The 17,574-nt window shown below is 46.8% G+C and overlaps 1 protein-coding gene across 1 annotated transcript in view; it reads left to right on the forward strand.

The window, feature by feature from the left end:
• Positions 1–351: 351 nt before the first annotated feature.
• PIK3R5 (phosphoinositide-3-kinase regulatory subunit 5) overlaps positions 352–17,574 on the forward strand; it is a 66,795-nt gene continuing 49,572 nt past the window's right edge. The window contains exon 1 of the mRNA XM_081027777.1: positions 352–477. The gene's annotated coding sequence lies outside the window, so the exon portion shown is untranslated. The remainder of the gene's footprint in view (positions 478–17,574) is intronic.

Below are 17,574 nucleotides of genomic sequence, written 5' to 3' on the forward strand. Positions count from 1 at the left end.
ACCTCTCCTGCAGGGCCAAACCTTCCCTTCCGTTCCCCTGGCGGAATCGCACCTTACTCCTGGGGCAACGCTGCTGCTCGGTGCTGGTATCCCTCCGACCATGGCCGCCCACCCGCCAGGGCTTGTTCCTTCCGAGGGCAGACGAACTCAGAGCTGGGGGCTGCTGCTCAGAAGCTCTGCGTGCTGCGGCCCGGCTCTGCGGGAACTTGGGCTAGGGAGGCACTGCGCAGACACTGTCCGGCCACCAGGTGGCGTGAGAGGCCCGCTGGGCGACCAGCCCCGCCCCAGGCCCCTCCCCAAGCTAACCCCGCCCCTCGGCGTGGCCCCGCCCCGCCCCCAGCCCACCGTAGAAGCGGAGCCTGGGCAGATGCTGGGACCTGCCGCACGACTCCAGCCCTGGAGCGGTGGTCCCAGCAGTACCCTGATTCGCAGGGAGTCGTCGCTGGAGAGGGGCTCGGCGCCCGGCGGGGACCGCAGGTGCGAGACCGGGCAGCCAAGGCGGGGGGGGGTGGGTGGGGGGCGCCGCGGGGATGCGCGGGGCTCTAGGCAGAGCGGGAGTTGGCTGGGAACCGTCGGGGTGCAGTGGGCTCTGAGAACCCACTGGACAGATCCTGCTGTCTTCCGGCCCTCCGTGGATAGGGGCCACTGCCCGGGTACGGGGTCCGCACACCCGCGTTCTCACTAATCCCGGAGACAGAGGGACATCCCGGAGACCGAGCAGTTATCTAGGCGGCCACTGCTGGACTGCCTCTCTGCAGTCCGCGTGGGGCCGAAGCTTCTGCCTCCTTCCCAGGCCGCCATGCGTCGCAGGGTCTAGGAGTCTGTTCCCCTCCGCCTGGAAACTTTCTTGGTGAGCGTTAGCCCCCGGGATCCTTTGCCATCAGGACCTGGGAGTCATAGAAGTGCCTGCCTTAGCCTGCCCCGCCCCAGCTAGCGAGCGTGGGCCCCTAGACGGCGGCTGCTGTTCTAGTGAATTGCACGCTTGGCGCTGTCAGAAGCTCCTCTTCACACCCTAGTAGTCCCTTGATTGACTGTGTGTGCATGTGTTTGCGCGTGCGCCTGAAGGCTGGCCCATCCCCGGCCTCGGGTAAATACCTAAGCAAGAAGTTCTGGTCAGTAGGAGGAAGGAGATTATTCAGAGGGAAAAGGAAGGCGAGATGAAAGCAGCAGCAGGATGTGGTATCTAGTGAGTTAACAAGCCTCCGCGCAGAGGAGTGGGTTTAGGCAAAATGGAGGTTAAAAGTAGGCCAGGTCTGCCCTCCAAGACCCCTACAGGATGGCCCTTCTTTTCCTCCCTCCAATGGGCTCTTGCCATCCTTGCTTTCTTTCCTCCTGGCCTGGGACCACCTGGTAAGGCACCAGTTCCCAGAGCTTATTAAAACACATTCTCCAGGCCCTACCCCTACAGCACAGTTTTCCAGAAGTGGGGTCTGGAATTGTATTATTCTAAAATTTGAATAAGCTCCTTGAACTCCATTGATGACAATGGAGCCATTGCTTGGGGATGTGGAAAGGAGACCTGAGTTCCAGCCAGGCCCAGCTGTGTGACCTTGGGCATCTTACTGCCCCTCTCCCAGCCTGTTTCCCTGTCTGTAATGTGGGGTCTACTAGTGACCTTACGTGGCTGTGGGAAAATTAAATGAGAAAACTGTGATGAGAGTGGCTGCACATGGGAGCTGCTCTCTGGGTGTTTGCAGAAGAAGAGAGTGGGCGTCAAGGGTTTACCTGCTTCCTCAGTGTGCCACCATGGCGTGGAACGGTCAAGCTCTCTCTTCCTGCTTTAGGATACCTTCACTTGCTTTTTGAAGCATAACTGCCTAGAACTGTGGGGGCAGGAAGGCTCGGGGTCTGTGTGTGCTGGGCCTCATTGGGGTTTTAAGAAATCCCTCCTCCTTATCTCTAGCTTATGTGGGGGGTGATTAATATCTTCTGTCCCCAAGCTGCAGTGGAAGCTGCCACTTCTGCCTGCCCATCCTCCTTCCCATGCACCCCTTTTGTTTCTTTCAAGACTACCCTGTTTCCCCAAAAATAAGACCTAGCCGGACCATCAGCTCTAATGCATCTTTTGGAGCAAAAATTAATGTAAGACCTGGTCTTATTTTAATATAATGTAAGACCGGGTATAATATAATAAACACAATATAATATAATATAATACCAGGTAATATGGGGACCTGGGCAAAAGCATGTTTGGGGTTATTGGAGGGGTGATGAGGCTCCGCAGTGAAGGCCGTGGAGGAGGCTGGCTGTTGGAGGCTGTCCACAGTCCCAGGTTAATGACTGACCACGGGGCCTGCTGGCTAAGAAGTGGGAGAAGAGGAGAGCCAGTAGCCTTTTTGCCTGGGCAGCCTAGAGCTAGAGGCCCTAGTTTGGGTTCAACTGAGCACTCAAGCTGTGTAAACTTGGCCTTGGTTCAAAGAGGCTCACCCCAAGGGACTGAGCTAGTGGCTCTGTGGGACCCCTGTGAACCTGAAGACTTGTTTGATTAGTTCTACATGGGCTGAAAGCCTCCATCGGCTTCTTGAAACAGGAAGCTACTGGAAGGGCAGGATAAAGTGATCAAAGGGTCAAAGGAGAGGTGTTAAGTTTGATTTTTGAGCCTCTGGCATAGAATGGAGTAGGAGGGGTGAAGGAAAGACTATATCTTCTGCCCAAGGGGAAGATGAGACACTCTCACAGCAAACATATATTGCCTATTTGGATTTCCATTGACTTGAAGATGTACATGCTTCCGATTTTAACAACGCTGAAGTCAAGGTGTATCTTACCATCTGTGGCATCTTACCATTGTAATAGCAGTATTTCTTAGTGGCACACAAAATAATGGTGCATCTTATAACTGATGGCATCTTAGATTCTGTTAAACATGATATATGTTTTACAAATTTCGAGGGACATTTTAGATGTACACAGGTATACACAGAATTATGTCATTCCTATACATAAATCTGTGTACATTAATTTTTCCAGTCTATCTAATTTTAAAGGACATCTTTGTAAAATATGTTGCTTGCATTTATAAAAATAGCACATTGAGTCTGATTTAATAAGTTCTTAAAAAATATCACATGGCTCTTCTACCTGCCATTCTCTTTTGTATGTTGGGTCTGCTCAAGACACATTTTCTGCCTTTTTCTTTCATCTTTTAGCCCTTTCCCCCCCTACTTCATGTTCTTTAATCTTCACAGCCACACTCTGAACTAGCCACAATGACTGCCCCCTTTTCATGCATGCGGAAACTGAGGGCCACGTCCATATGGCTAGAAAGTGGCAGAACTGGGCTAACTCTGGCTGACATCTACTCTTGACCAGACATGATTAAGCCTGAGTGGCAGCCTGCATGTGTCCTTGGGTGTGAAGTGCATGTCCTGTTGAACACATTTGGGACATGAATGTGACTGTCCACAGGTCTTTTCTGTCTGCTTCCAGACTAGCAGCTAGGTTCTGGATAGTTGGGGTTATCTGTTAAGTGACTTCTGGATAAGTCAGATATACCTATAGAGGGTGGGGGGAATGACTAGGAAGAAGGGGGTGACTTTGGTGGCACAAAGCAGACACTGGGTCCTTCTTAAGCCTATTAAGTCTACCAATTGGGGCACCAGGCTTTGGGCTTTAGAGTTTGGCCTTGGTGAGAAACTCCTGCCTCCAGCTTCCCCCTTTGTCCTCCCCCCACTCCTAGTCCAGCCCCTCTCCTGCTGCCATGATGAGTAAGGCAACAAATCAGAGCAAGTCGCTTTTCAACTGCAAATCCTGCAGAGCTGCCATTGCCCTCCGGAGAAGGTTAATGCGCCCTAGCATGACTAGCAAGGCCTCGCGCCACCCAACCTGCTTCATCTTCTGGGGCTCAGGCAAACCTCTGTGCTTTTGCACATGCTATTCCTTCTTCCCCCATTGCCCTTCACTTTCTCTATGTGCCTGGTGGACCTTGAATTCATCTGTGGATGCCCAGCTCAAACATCATCATTTTTGAAGTCTTCCCCACCCCCCTCCCCACTCCATAGCACTGACCACCCACTCCTCTGTCCTCACCATGCCTGTTATGTACTCCTACCAGTGACTTCGTGGCTTGCTCACCAGAACCTCCTAATGCTCAGTGTGGCTGTTAAGCTGTCACCATGAAACTCTCTGGGATCTCATAGGCAAGAAGCACACGCACATCAACAGTGAAAGCTGCCCAAACACAGGACGGTTCAGAGGGCAGGAGGGTGGGGTCTGGAAGGAGTGTGCTTTTCATTTTTGTGTCTTCCAGAGTCTTCTTACTGCTGTTGTTGGTCTAGACAAATGAGCCTGTGTGGTTTCCTTGTGGGGGGCAGGGCTGGGGTGTGAGGGCTGACAGTGGCTTCCAGATTTTTGCCTCTCATGGAGTCCAGGAGCCTCATTTCTGCCTGAGTCCTCCACTCCTAGCCATGTGACCTTGAGTGAGTCCATGTATCTCTCTGGGTGTCAGTTTCCCCGTCTGTATGGCAGCATGGCACCAGATGTTTCTGTGGCCCCTTCCTAACCTCCAGCATTCCATGATTGGCTCAGCCCTTTAGCATGGAACACCTCCTATATTCCACGCATGTGCTGAACTCAGATCCTGAATGAGATATATAATGCTTCTGCCCTCGTGGAAATTACAGTCTAGTGGGCAAGACACTAGACACATGTATCATTTAATTATAATCATGAGAATTATGGGGTCCTGTGAGACTCTGTCAAGGGAGCTCAATGTCGTTTGGGAGTTCAGGAAAGTCTTCCCTAAAGAAGTCATATTTAAGTTGAGACTTGAGACACAAACTAAAGAAAATAGAGCGCTAATAATAGTAATACCTAAAATTTAGCAGACACGTGTTAAGAGCTCTTTGGGAGCACCCTCTGAGGTATTCCTTTCAACAATTCTGTGGGGTACGTAGACTTCCTGTCCTGTGAGAATTAGATAACTGCTGGCAAGTACCTTGCCCATTGTCTGGCATAGACCAGGGGCTCATCCCCTGTTCCTCTCCTGCATCTGCCCTGCCTCCCCCATACACCAAGGTCCAGCTTAACCATGTAGGGCCACACATGCTATTACAGGGTGTCTCCCTTTGCCTTTTACTGCTCATCACCGAAGAGCACATTTCAGTGCTGGTGCTATGGGCTACATGCAGAAGTCCTCTGCATGTGTGTTTTCATTGCTGGCCATCGACGACAGCAAAGGGAATCCCAATCCATAGAAAACCACCGAGTTGTTTGGTGGGCCCTCCTTCGCCCTCTCTGGAGCTGCTCTTCTTACAGGGTTAAGAAACCTTGATTTTCTGTACCATCTAAGAAGTCACCTGTTCAGCCCCCACATCCTTCTTCTTCATCCAATGCTGTTGCCCCAGAACCACGAAGTCTCTGCAGACGTATCTCTGGGTGTTGCGTTTGAGCGTTTGTTCTTGAATGGCTTGGTGGTTTTGACTCTTGTCAGGCAAATCTTCACTCAGCTGCCTCCACGCAGCCTGACTGAGGTGACCCGCCTCCTTCTTGTGTTTGCTGGGTGCCTTAGGTCACATCTAAACCTGCAGTTCTTCAAGGCGAGTTTCGAACTCTCTCTAGATAATGGGCCTCTTTGAAAAGTGATAAAAATGACAAATCATCTCCTCCCCCTCCCCCAGAAAGCACATGTGTGTGCATGTGCACACACGATTTCTCTCTCTCTCTTTTTCAACGTTTTGCATAAAACGTCAGTGTCTTCTGAGACCTCTGCAGTCCTCCGAAGCACCACGGTTAATACCCCCTGCTGTAGAAAACAGGATTTTGTCTATTCCAGTTTCTTTGGATGACTCGAAGCACAGCTCCACCTTGGCATAAGCTGTTGTCACAGGCAAGCTGGGGTGATGATGGGTAAAGGAAAGCTGAAAAGTGCCGAGGAGGCCCTGGTGCCTCACTGGTGAGATCTCCAGGCAGCGTGCAGGGGGCTGAGCCCCCCAACCACTCACTGAGCGACCGTCATGTGTACGCTTTCTGGACTTCTCATCAAGTCTGGAGTACAGCCCCTTTCCAAGTTGACTAAAGAGCATTACTTTCACTAGTGGTGTCCTTACAAGAAGCCCTCTGTTCTGCTCCCCCAACCCGCAACGAGAAAACTAGATTTAAGGCCAAGAATGAGAATCAGAGAAAATGAATGTCTGTGGCTGTTCACATCAATAGAGACAATCTGGGAGGCAGAGAGGCACCACTGCTGTTTCTTTGCCACAGATATTCCCAGCCTCCCAAGTTCCCAGGGTCTGGCACAGGCTTGGGGCTTTGTTTCTCTGATGTGGTCACAGCTCTTTGGAACCACTGCCTGAAGGTGCCACATGTGAAGCAAGTTTGCTTCACGTCCTTATTTCTAAGGATTTTTAAAAGCAGTAATGGAAGTTAAGTTTGTCAAATACTTCTTTAAGCATCTACTAAGGAATTCTTGTATTCCTTCACCGAGAGATAGATTTATGTGATGCATTGTATCATTAATTTCCTGATGTTGAACCCTCCTTGCACTTCTGGAATGAACGCCATTTGGTCAAAGTGTTTTATTATTTTAATACAGCTGGGTTTGATTTGCTCTCATTCTCTGTAGGATTTTTACATCTATCCTCATAAGTAAGGCTGGCCCATGTTTTCCCTTCTGTCCTACCATTGTTGTCACGTCTTGATGTGCTGGCTTTGCAAAGTGATGTTGGAGACGTTTCATCTTCTCCTGCACCCTGGGCCAGCTTATACAGCAGGGGAGCGATCTGTTCCTTGAAAGTTGGGAGAACGGCTCTGGTCCTTAGGTCCTCTGCTGCCAGAGTCTTGGTTTCCCATGCTCCAAGCATTCCTCTCTCCTTGTTTCTTCCTCAGTCCTCCCAGGTACACGCCTGTCAGCTCAGTGCTCCAGAACCAGCACCTAAGAGCCATCTTCTTCTCTTGGTCCATTTCCACACTGAGCTGCTTAGAGCCATCTGAAGTGCAATTCAGCTCCAGGAGCTGCATTTAGTGTCGATGCTGATGAAACACTTTATCCCCAGAGAAAGGTAACCAAGATGGTGATACTATAATACAAAATGATTAAAGAAGTAGAGAAAATTTCATCTGAGAAAAGGACACAAGGAAGAAGTAATTTCTACCTTCGGATGTTTGAAGGGCGGCATCCTTTGGAAAAGGCGAAGACCTGCTCTGTGGAGGTCTTTCTCCAGGAAGAAAAAGGGAGTAATGAAGGGAAATTGTAAGGAAATAGACTTCATCTTGCTACAAGGAAGATCTTGGAGAAATACAGAGCAGATCAACAATGGAATAAGTGGCCTTGTGGTAGTTAATTTCTGTCAAGGGAAATATTCAGGGAAAATACAAGTCAAATGGAGAAATGATAGCTGTAAGAATGAAGACTGAGATCATCCATTTCTAAGAGTCTCTAGTTCTCCAAATCACAGTGGCTGTGTCTGACTGGTTGTATAAAAACTGGTTGTTCTGAGAACATAATTTGCATGTAAGAAGTTCAGTGGCCTTGAATAAACAAATCCCAAAGCTGAGAAGTTCCCTCACAAATCCCATAGCCCATCTTCACAGCCTGTTCCCCCAGAACACAAGCCGTTGGGTGGTTAGTAAATCATAGCCGTCTGTGGTGAGAGACCCTGGAGCCATCACGGGACATGGTGACCCTCGCCCACATCCTAAGCTGGAGCTGGACTGTTCTTGAGGTTTCTTGTTCTTGGTCCCTCCCGATACCTGATGAAATAAACCTGATGAGTGCCGCCTCAGAATCACCTTCCTATGTGGCTGACCTAGATAAGTTCTCAGGCCCAACCTACCCAACCTGCATGTTGAGCTGGGAGTTAATGGCCTCTTGTTCATGGGGTTTTCAAGCCAACATTTCATAGGCCTTTGCATTTTGCTTTTACTTCTGTACTGACATCTTGGGAGTTTCATTTTGAGAAGACTAAACGTTCAGAGCTTTTTTGAGAAGACTAAAGGCTCAGAGCTTTCCTTGACCTGTTATTGTGCTTAAGAGAACACAGGAGGCTGTGGTGTGATGTTTAGACAACAGGATGGAAATAGGAGATGTGATCTCTTGTCATAGCTGTCTCCTGCTTACCTCCTCATCTCTCTGAGTCGGTTCCCTCCTGGATCAAATGGACTCTAATGTTCTAACATTCTGTGAGTTTTCTTTTTCTGTTTTCCCCCATTCATGCAGAGGCAACCCTTCCTTTTATTCTTGGATCGTTTTTCTCTGACACGAGGCATCTTTTTTGTTTTTTAATTCAGGTTTATTGGGGTGACAATGGTTAGTTTTTTTCTGTGAGTTTTCAAAGTCTACTCTTCAAGAGTTGATTTATAGAAGCTGCTCTGATGAGCTGAGCAGAAAGGGGGCTTGCCCCTTCCCTCTTGGTGCCCACCTTATGGCAAGACTCCCAGTGACTACAAATCCTTCTTTAGACCACAGTAGGGCCATGCCTTCCTCTGCCCATGTTTCTCTATTGGATAGCTTCGTCTAAGGTCATTGGTGGCTTTTTAATGGCAAATTCCTTGTAATGGCCTCCTCCCAACCTGCATCTCTCTTGGAAGTTTCTGTAGCATTTCATACCCAACGCTTTCGCCTGGAGCCTTTTTTCTTACCACTTACACCACCTACTGTTTTTGCCATACCCAGTATGCTTGTCTCCTCATCCAAACTCTTGTCTCCAAGTCCGTGCTGGTTATTTTCACTGTTTCATTTACAACACACACACCAAGCCCAACTCTTCATCCACAAAGCAGCCTTCCTCTGCAGACTTCCCCATTTTTTCTCTAGTGAAACCAGATTCCCAGTCTTGAAACTTTGGAGTCATCTCTGAGAATGCCCTTCATCTTTCTATTCTCCACTGTGCAGCCAGTTTTTCTTTTTAATTAAATTTATTGGAGGAATTGGTTAATAACATCATAAAGTTTCAGGTATACAATTCTATAACACATCATCTGTACATGGCATTGTGTGCTCACCACCCAAAGTCTGGTCTCCTTCCGTCAGTGTTAATGGTGCTTCCTTCCCTCGGCGCTCTTGCTTCTCTCACTTCCCCATCATTTTCTCTGCCACCTAATCCAGCTTTCATCACCATGTGCCTGCTCATGGGCCTTCCGGGCCAGTCTCTTCCCAACTTTACCAGGAGAGTCTTATGAAAACTGCTTCGTCACCATGTTCAGAAGCCTTTAATTGTTACCCCACCTCAGAGGGAAAGGCAAAAGTCCTTGGTCTGTTGTTCAAGTTTCAAAGTCGAGTCCCACTCTTCGAGTCCCCTCCCTGAATCCCCACCCTGGCTTCCTGCCAGACTGCCTGATGCAGTACCAAGACCTAACGTGTGCACCCGCCTCTCCCATCCCCTTCCTGATGAGGAAAACTTCTCTACCATTTTGTTCAGCACTGACTCCCCAGCACTTAGCACAGCCAGTGTTGGGTGCTCAGTCAGTGTTTACTGAATAAAAGATTTCTTGGTTGAGCAACCAGCACAGAGGAGGCCTGGGCCTCAGCCTCAGATAGCTGCGCTACCCCCAATCTAAGATCTTTGTAGGGTTCATCATCCCCCCTCAGGGACTGCACCCTGCAGGCACCTCACTGGACTTCTGTGGGCATCTGAAGGGGCAAAACCATGTGTCTTTGCCCTCCAGTATGGAACAAGGCAGATGTCCATCTCTAGGCTGCTTCAGACCCCATGAGCTCCTGGGAAGCTGCAGACACTGAGTCCCTACCCCTTGGGAATCCTCTTCCCACCCTCCAGGTTAATCAGATTTAAGATGAGTTTTTCTCTAAGTCTGACTGAGGGGAGATCTGGGGAACTATCCCCAAACAGGCCACTCCCAGGCTGGTGACCTCTGCTTTATAGGAGACTGGGGAAGTATCTGTTTGCAACATGGTGTTTACAAGGCAGAGGGGCTTCCTGTCCCGCCTGCCCAGCAGGCTGTGAGGCAATCAAGTGTTGTGTTTTCAGGGGGGAGTGGGACAAAGAAATGCTTGGAAGATTTCCGGGGATTCTTTAGACATCCCAGGGGGTGCCTGGCCATGCTGACCCTGGAGGTCAAGGAAGATGTAGAAGTCAAGTTTTTAAATTGGGAGAAAATAAAATATTACTAATAATTATTCTTAATTTGCATATTGCCCTTTACAGCTTGCAAACTGTTGTTCACAACGTGGCCTTCCTAGTCTAATGTGGAACTGTTTAGAGCAAAAAGACACTCTCTTCTATGGCTCCCAAGCAGGCTGCATGGATCAGGGTCAGCAAGGACAGTGTGTTTTGTTTTGTTTGAAGGGAAGAGGAAAGAGAACTTTCTGGGGTAGAGAGAGAGCGGTGGAAAGGACTCCCCAGGGGAGAGAACCCTCCCATTCTGATTCAGAGTTCATCCAAGATGGAGAGTGATGCCCTTGCCATACCCACTTGAGAAATGAGCTGAGAAGGCTGAGACTGGCGTCTCTGTTTCCTCAAAGGGCTATGGCAGCCCTGGGGCACCCACCCACCACCAGCCTGGAAACACTGCCATGGCACCACAAGAACTCAAGCTTGTGTCCAGGGCCCCTTGGTATCTCTGGCCCCTATACAAGCACCTAGAAAGATCTTGGAAAGTGCCTCAGGCTCTCTTGGCCCTGGGAACAGGAATATTCCATATTCCCTCTCTAATGAGTGGATGATCCAAGAATGGGTGTTCCAAAGTTGGGGCTCACCCTTACCACCAGACTTCTAATAGCCTGAGGTTGTTTTCTGTGGTTAATTCTTTCTCTGGCCCATTAGAGAAAGGATGCGGAACAAGAACTGCCCAGGTGCAGGGCAGAGGTGCAAAGGACTCCTGTGACATTAACATGTTACCCTGTGGGTCATGGTGTGATAACGTTGGTTTGGTAGGGAGGTTCCCTATAAAGTGCAAGGGAAGAAAACAATAATGGCACAGCCCTTTTGAGAAACTGGTAGTAAAAAACCTCCTACATATGAGAGAGAGAGAGGTTGGCCTGAGAGGTGGGGTTGAGGAGGGTGAGGAGAGGTTGAGCAAGAGCTAGCCTTGTGTGGCATCAAGAAAACACATTTCTGAACTAGTGAGGCTAAGGAGCTCAGGCCCAAGTTATCTGAGCTGTTTGGGGGTCGGGAAGGGAGGTTGTTCGAGAAGGTACCTGAGTCAACTAGAAAAACAATGATGGAAACTGTGGGAGTTGATAGCAGTGAGCCCTCAATACAGGGCCATATAGTGGATGCAATGGATAAAGAAGGAGGTACCCTTCCCCTTATTCTGCCATCACTGGCCCGAGGCAAGGTGCTGTTATGATCAACATTCTTCTCTGAGATGGATGTAGCTGGCTGAGACTACCCCTTCTTGGGCCATGGCTTAGCTCCGCTGGGTTCCCACCAGGGCTCCTCCTATGAGGGAATATCAAAGGTTGGGGCCACAGTTCAATTCCACCTTGGGACCAGAGCTCAGTTCCCTCAGAGTCCTGTTCCCCCTCCTCTCTCAACCCATCCAGCATTTTTAAAGATGAGGGATTACTCTTTATTGGCTGTGTTAGTCCTACGACCTGCTCAGTACATGGAGGTGGGAGCATCATTATTATTTTTTTTATAAAAGACTTAATTTTTAGAGCAGTTTTAGGTTTACAATAAAATTGAGAGGAAGGTACAGAGATTTCCCATATATCCCCTGTCCCCATGCAGACATAGCCTCTTCCATTATCCACATCACTCACCAAAATGACAGATTTTTTTTTACTAAGGATGAACCTGTATTGACACATCATAACCACCCAAAGTCCATAGTTTTCCTTAGGGTTCACTCTTGGTGTTGTATATTCCAAGGGTTTCGATAAATTTATAATGACGTGTATCCATCATTATAATATCATAGCGTATTTTCACTGCCCTAAAATTTCTCTGTGCTCTGCCTATTCACATCTCTCTCGCCCCTGCCCCTGGCAATCATTGATCTTTTTTTGTCTCCATAGTTTTGCTGTAGGAACATTATTTTCACTAAGCTATTTGATCTTGTTTAAGGAGGAAAAGTTTGGTGATGCCCCTACTTTACTTTCATGGTACCATTTTATTGACCAGTAAGAGATTATCTCTAATTATTTTACCAAAACAGTACTCTCTCAGCTTGAATTGCTTCACTAGTTGGCCACCCCAGTTTGCTCCAAAGAATGTCTGACTTTTAAATAACTTAATCTCTGCTGTTGCTGCCCCAGAGTAGGATACACAGGGGTGGGCATGCCATATAGAAAGCATATGTCGCTTCTCTACAGGATGACTTCAGCTTTTAGGAAATGTTCCCCTACAAGGGAATTTTGGGTAGACCATGTGGTCTCTATTTAAGGTCAAACCATAAAACACACTCCACAAATTTGGGGAAAATCTCACAAGCTGTATGCATCCAAATGACATAGTAACAGACAAACAAAAACATCATTTTGCTTCATAGATTTAACTCAGTATTGACTGGGATATTAGTATAGCGTTTTGTCTGTTGCAGGAGAGAGACCCAAAATAGTAGTGGCTTAAACGAGATAGAGATTAATTTCTCTTTCATGTAACAGTCTGAGAATAAGTGATACAGACTTTATGTGACATCTTCTTCTATGTTGTTTCTTCTCCTTCCTCAATATGTAGCTTTCATCTCATGACCCACGATGGCTGCTCTAGCAATTACAATTTCATCTGGATTTCAGCTAGCAGGAAATGGAGAGAAAAAGAAGGCATGCCTCTTTCATTTAAACACATTTGGAAATTGCAGTCATCAATGTTTACTCATATTCCATTGGCCAGAATTTAGCTGTAAGAGAATTGGGGAAATATAATCTAAAATGTCTAAAAATTATATTACTATATAAGAAGGGAGAATGGATACGGAAGGACAATTATGAGTCTCATCCACATTTGAACTTTACTAGTTTGAAATCTTTCTGAATCTTCACTGTCATATAAGTGTTCTTCATTCCTTCTGTTGTGCAGTAAGCATGCCTTCTAAGTCCTATTGAAAAACCATTCATAAAAAAAATGGCATGCTATACCCAAAGGTGGAATCAACCCAAAAGTCCACTGGTGGATGAATGGGTGAACAGAATGTGGTCGACACGTACAAGGGAATAATACTATTTAGCCTTAAAAAGGAAGGAAATTCTGATACATGCTACAATATGGAAGAAACTTGAAGACATTATTATGCTAAGTGTAATAAGCCAGACACGAAAGGACAAATACTGTATGATTCCACGTATATTAGATACCTATGAGTCAAACTCATAGAGACAGAAATAGAATGGTGGTTACCATGGGCTGGGAGGAGGGGGGATGGGGAATTAGTGTTTAATGGGTATAGAGTTTCAGTTTAGGAAGATGAAAAAATTCTGGAGATGATGGTGGTGATAATTGTACAATAATGTGAATGTACTTAATGCCATAGAACTGTACATTGAAAATGATTAAAATGGTAAATTTTATCTTATTTATATTTTGCCACAATTTTTTAAATGGCGTGCTCTAACGATTCAAAAACAAGAGTTCTCTGACATTTTAGGAGAGATGTCCCTAAGATAAAGATCTTTAACACGCTTTGGGTGAGGTTATTAAGCCAGTATTGAAACCATTCGTGTTACCATTCAGCTCACATTTGTCTACATTTTCATGAGACTACAGCAGGACTTCCTAAAATTCAGGTATGCTCTTTTTGTGGCATTTTCTCATATTACCTATTTAGTTAGTGAATCCATTCTAGCCCCCGGTGGTCCCCAGATCCTCTGCTCACTGTTCATGAACTGCTTAATTATGTGTAGAGAATGTTACCAGGGGGTTGATGGGCTCAGACACAGTAGTTTCCAAGATTCTACTTTCTTTATGTTCTCCAAAATTGGGACAGCCTTTTCTAGTGCCTGTCTCCATTTTTCTGTCTCACTCTCTGTCTCTCTTATACATCTTTCATTTTCTCAATTTCTTCAAAGATTATTATTAGTAGTAGCTCCCATTCACAACCTCAAGTTTCTTTATGACTCTGAGATGTATTTATCCTCATCTGCAATCCTCAACTCATTTTCAGCAACCAACTCCCTATTTGACTTCAGAGCCCTCTGTATCGGACGGACCCTTCTCCCCCAAGGTCCTCCCACCCCCTTGCTGGTGTAATCTACTAAGTCAGTTGAAAATTTGGCAGTGGTTCCACATGGCCCTTGAGTCAACCCTTAAGCACTTAGCTTGGAGTATAAGGCCATGTGCAATCTGCCATCTCAGACTGTGCAGCTTTATCTGCCAGCATGCTCCATGTCATACTTTATCCTGCAGGGGGTGGCGGCTAAAAACTTAGCCATTCCCTGAAGGAATCGTGCTGGTTCACATCTCTTTCCTCTGTCCATTTTCCCACCACCATGCCTGAATCTCAAAGCAGCTTCTCCTTCCTGAAGAGTTATCTCGGAGCTACCCTCTTGGGAAAGCTTTGCTAGTTGACCATATCCCTCCTCCAAGTTCCTATTGCACATGTCTGATATTAAACTCCACTGGGACACCTCACCCATTGGGTAGTGTCTGGTTTGAAGGTTATTTTGAATAGTGCTGCTGTGAACTTTCTGGTACATGTCCTTTGAGTACGTTCGAGGAGTGGAAGTGCTGTTTCATGGGGCATGCCTAGCTTGTGCTTTAGTGGGTACTGCTGAACGGTTTGCCATGTGGAAAGTGGCTGTACCAGTTTACACTCCCACCTGCAGTTGTGAGGGTTCAAGGTGTTTCACATCCTCATAAACAATGTTTTCCTCTTTGTAATTTGAGCCATTCTGGTGGGTATTTAGTGGTATGGCATCGTGGTTTGGATTTGCATTTACCTAATGACTAATGCAATTGAGCATCGTTTCATGTGTGTTGGCCATTTAGATATCCTCTTTTGTAAAGAGTCTGTTTAAGTCTTTTGCCCATTCCTATCAGGTTGTCTATTTCATATTTGTCGTAGCTTCTAACACTTTGTATGGTGACTTCACAGGTGCCCATCTTCCCCTCTGGCATGGAACTCCTTGAGATTTCTGGACCTCCCTAGTAAAGCCCATCAAATAACATACTTTTGACTAAATAAGCCATCTTTGATCCATGCTTTCCAGTAGGGTAACCATCCTCTTTGAGCAAAAAGATGGAGGAAATAGCAGTGGAGCAGTTCTGTTCTCTCTCAGGCATCTGTGACTACTGCCTCACCTGTCCTGAGTGGTTTGCCTAATCTCTCCAAGTTTAGGCTCTGAAAATAACTTTACGGGCCCCTTTTGATGTCTTCAGTGTTTTTCTCAAGACTTCCTTTCGTTTCATGCTCACTCTGTGTGTTTGGTGTCCATTCTTATTTGAGAACTTTGCTTCCATCTTTTGTGTATGCCCCAGGAAGTCACGCCAGCCCGTCTACCTTCTCATGAGACTTTGTGACTGTGCCTTCAGAATTTAATTTTCAGAGTTTTCTTTCCCTCTCTGATTCCTGGACTCTTAGAAATCTGCTTTCTTACAGTCTAAGATGTGTGTCTGACTATGCCTTGCCTTTTCTCCCATTATTAGTCCAAACTTTGATGTGGTCATTTTCTCCCTATCTTCTCATTCCTGTTTTAAAAACCTTCCACTATTCTTGGTCAGAATCAAAGACACAAGATTAAATAGTTTTCCTCATTGCTTCCCCAACCTTCCAAGAGATGAGGTGATCAGAGGAGCAAGGGTTTATCAGACCACTTTGTTTTAACCTAATGAGACTTCTAACTATTGTCCAGATGAAACGCTCCATCCTTAGGCCGTGCTGGCTTGAGTTTTATGATTCACGTGAGAAAAGCAGCATCCATATCTCAGTTAAATATGTGTGTGCGTGATCCCATGTGCCTCTCTCTTGTTTTATCTTCCTTCAAAGCTCTGTATCATTTACTCATTCTTTCATTCATCCAGCAAATATGTGCCAGGCACTCTTCTAAGACCTTGTGGAGTTTGTAATCTAACGGGGCTGGAGGAGAGGGACAATAAGCATGATCGATAATAAGTAACGTGTTTTATGTGTCAATTGATGGTAAGAGGAGTAGAAAAATAAAGCAGAATGTGTCAGAGGTGGAGTTTGCCCGAAGCCCTTGTTGAGAATATAACATAAAGACTGGAAAGAAGTCAGAGACTGAGCCAAGTAGACATCTGGGAAAAGAGCACTCCAGGCAGAGGGAATAGCCAGTGCAAAGGTCCCAAGGCAAGAGAGTGCCTGGTGTGTTGTTACGGCCATTCTAGTCCTCAAAATGTGGCAACTTCTCTGCTGGCATCAGCAGAGCTCAAAATCTGAAATGAAGTGCAGTGGATCTACCACATGTCCAGCAAAGTATCTTGTGCTCATATTCCCTCAGGGAGGAAACGTTTTATTTGAGTCAATGAATTTAGGTTGGACAACCTCTAAGAGTCCTTTCACTGTGGAGTTGCTGTGATTATTAGCTGCCGGGTGGATGGTACCCATCTCTGAGTAGCTTCCTCTCTAGCTGTTCCATCTGTGCTCTTCTGAACGCACGTTCAGTGGCTTCTGGCCATGTGGCCTGGTTTTTGTCAAGGTCTGGGGCCTACACCGGATATGTATGATCCAGATACTATTGCTGTGTAACAAACTACCCAAAATGTACTGGTAGAAGACTAATTATTTTAGTATGCTCATGGTTTCTGTGGGCCAGGAATTAGAGCAGGGCACAATGGGGATGGCTTGTCTGTGTTCAGTGATGCTTGGATCCCCAGCTGGGGGGACTTGAACAGCTGGGGAACTGGAACCAGAGCGCCTGCAGTGGCCTCTCCATGTGGCTTGGGCTTCCTCACCTCATGACAACCTCCAGATGGATAATCAGATTACTTACAGGACGGCTCAGAGCTCCAAGTACAAGTGTCCTAATAAATGAGGTAATAGCTTCATTGCCTTAATGACCGAGCTTGGAAAGCCACACAGTGTTACCTCCACTGTCATCTATTGGTGGAAACGGTTACAAGCCCACCCAGGTTTATGGGGAGAGGAATTGGATTCCACCTCTCGATGGGGACATGGCAAAGCTGCATTGTAGGAGAAGCTGTGGGATTGGAGACGTTGTGACCACCTTTGGAAAATACAATCTCATAATGTACCTTCTATTTTATTTCCCTAGCGAGGGATTCTCATTTTGTCTTGTCACTGGACTGGGGTCTATTTTTCGGTGTCTGCTTTGTACCCTGTCCATCCTAAACTTTCAATGTGAAATCGTTGCTGGGACCAGTGGCCTCCCTCCTCCCACTGCTTTCCCCCATATGGTTGAAGTCCCAGAGGCATGGGGAAGGTGGGTAGTAAGGCACGGAGCAGGCGCTCAGCGCGAGTGCATACACCTCTGGGGCATAGAAGATGACACTGTGTAATTGTTATTCTTTTGCTCAGTGTGATAATAGTGCTAGGGTGAAGAAAGTCATTGTTCTCAAGGGATGCATACTGAAGTAGGAGACTGAACCATAAACTTGCTCATATCTGCTCGCATTTAATATGGTTTAGTCGAATACTTAGGGGTGACTTGTCACGATGTCCACAACCTGCAACTTATTTTCAAATGGTTCAGCAAAATGTGTCTGTGGGGGGGGATAGGGGGTGGGTGGGGGGTATTTACGTGAGGATTCAGTCTGCCCGCTG

The sequence above is a fragment of the Rhinolophus hipposideros genome (assembly GCF_964194185.1).
Source record: "Rhinolophus hipposideros genome assembly, chromosome: 20".
In the NCBI taxonomy this organism is placed as follows: domain Eukaryota; kingdom Metazoa; phylum Chordata; class Mammalia; order Chiroptera; family Rhinolophidae; genus Rhinolophus; species Rhinolophus hipposideros.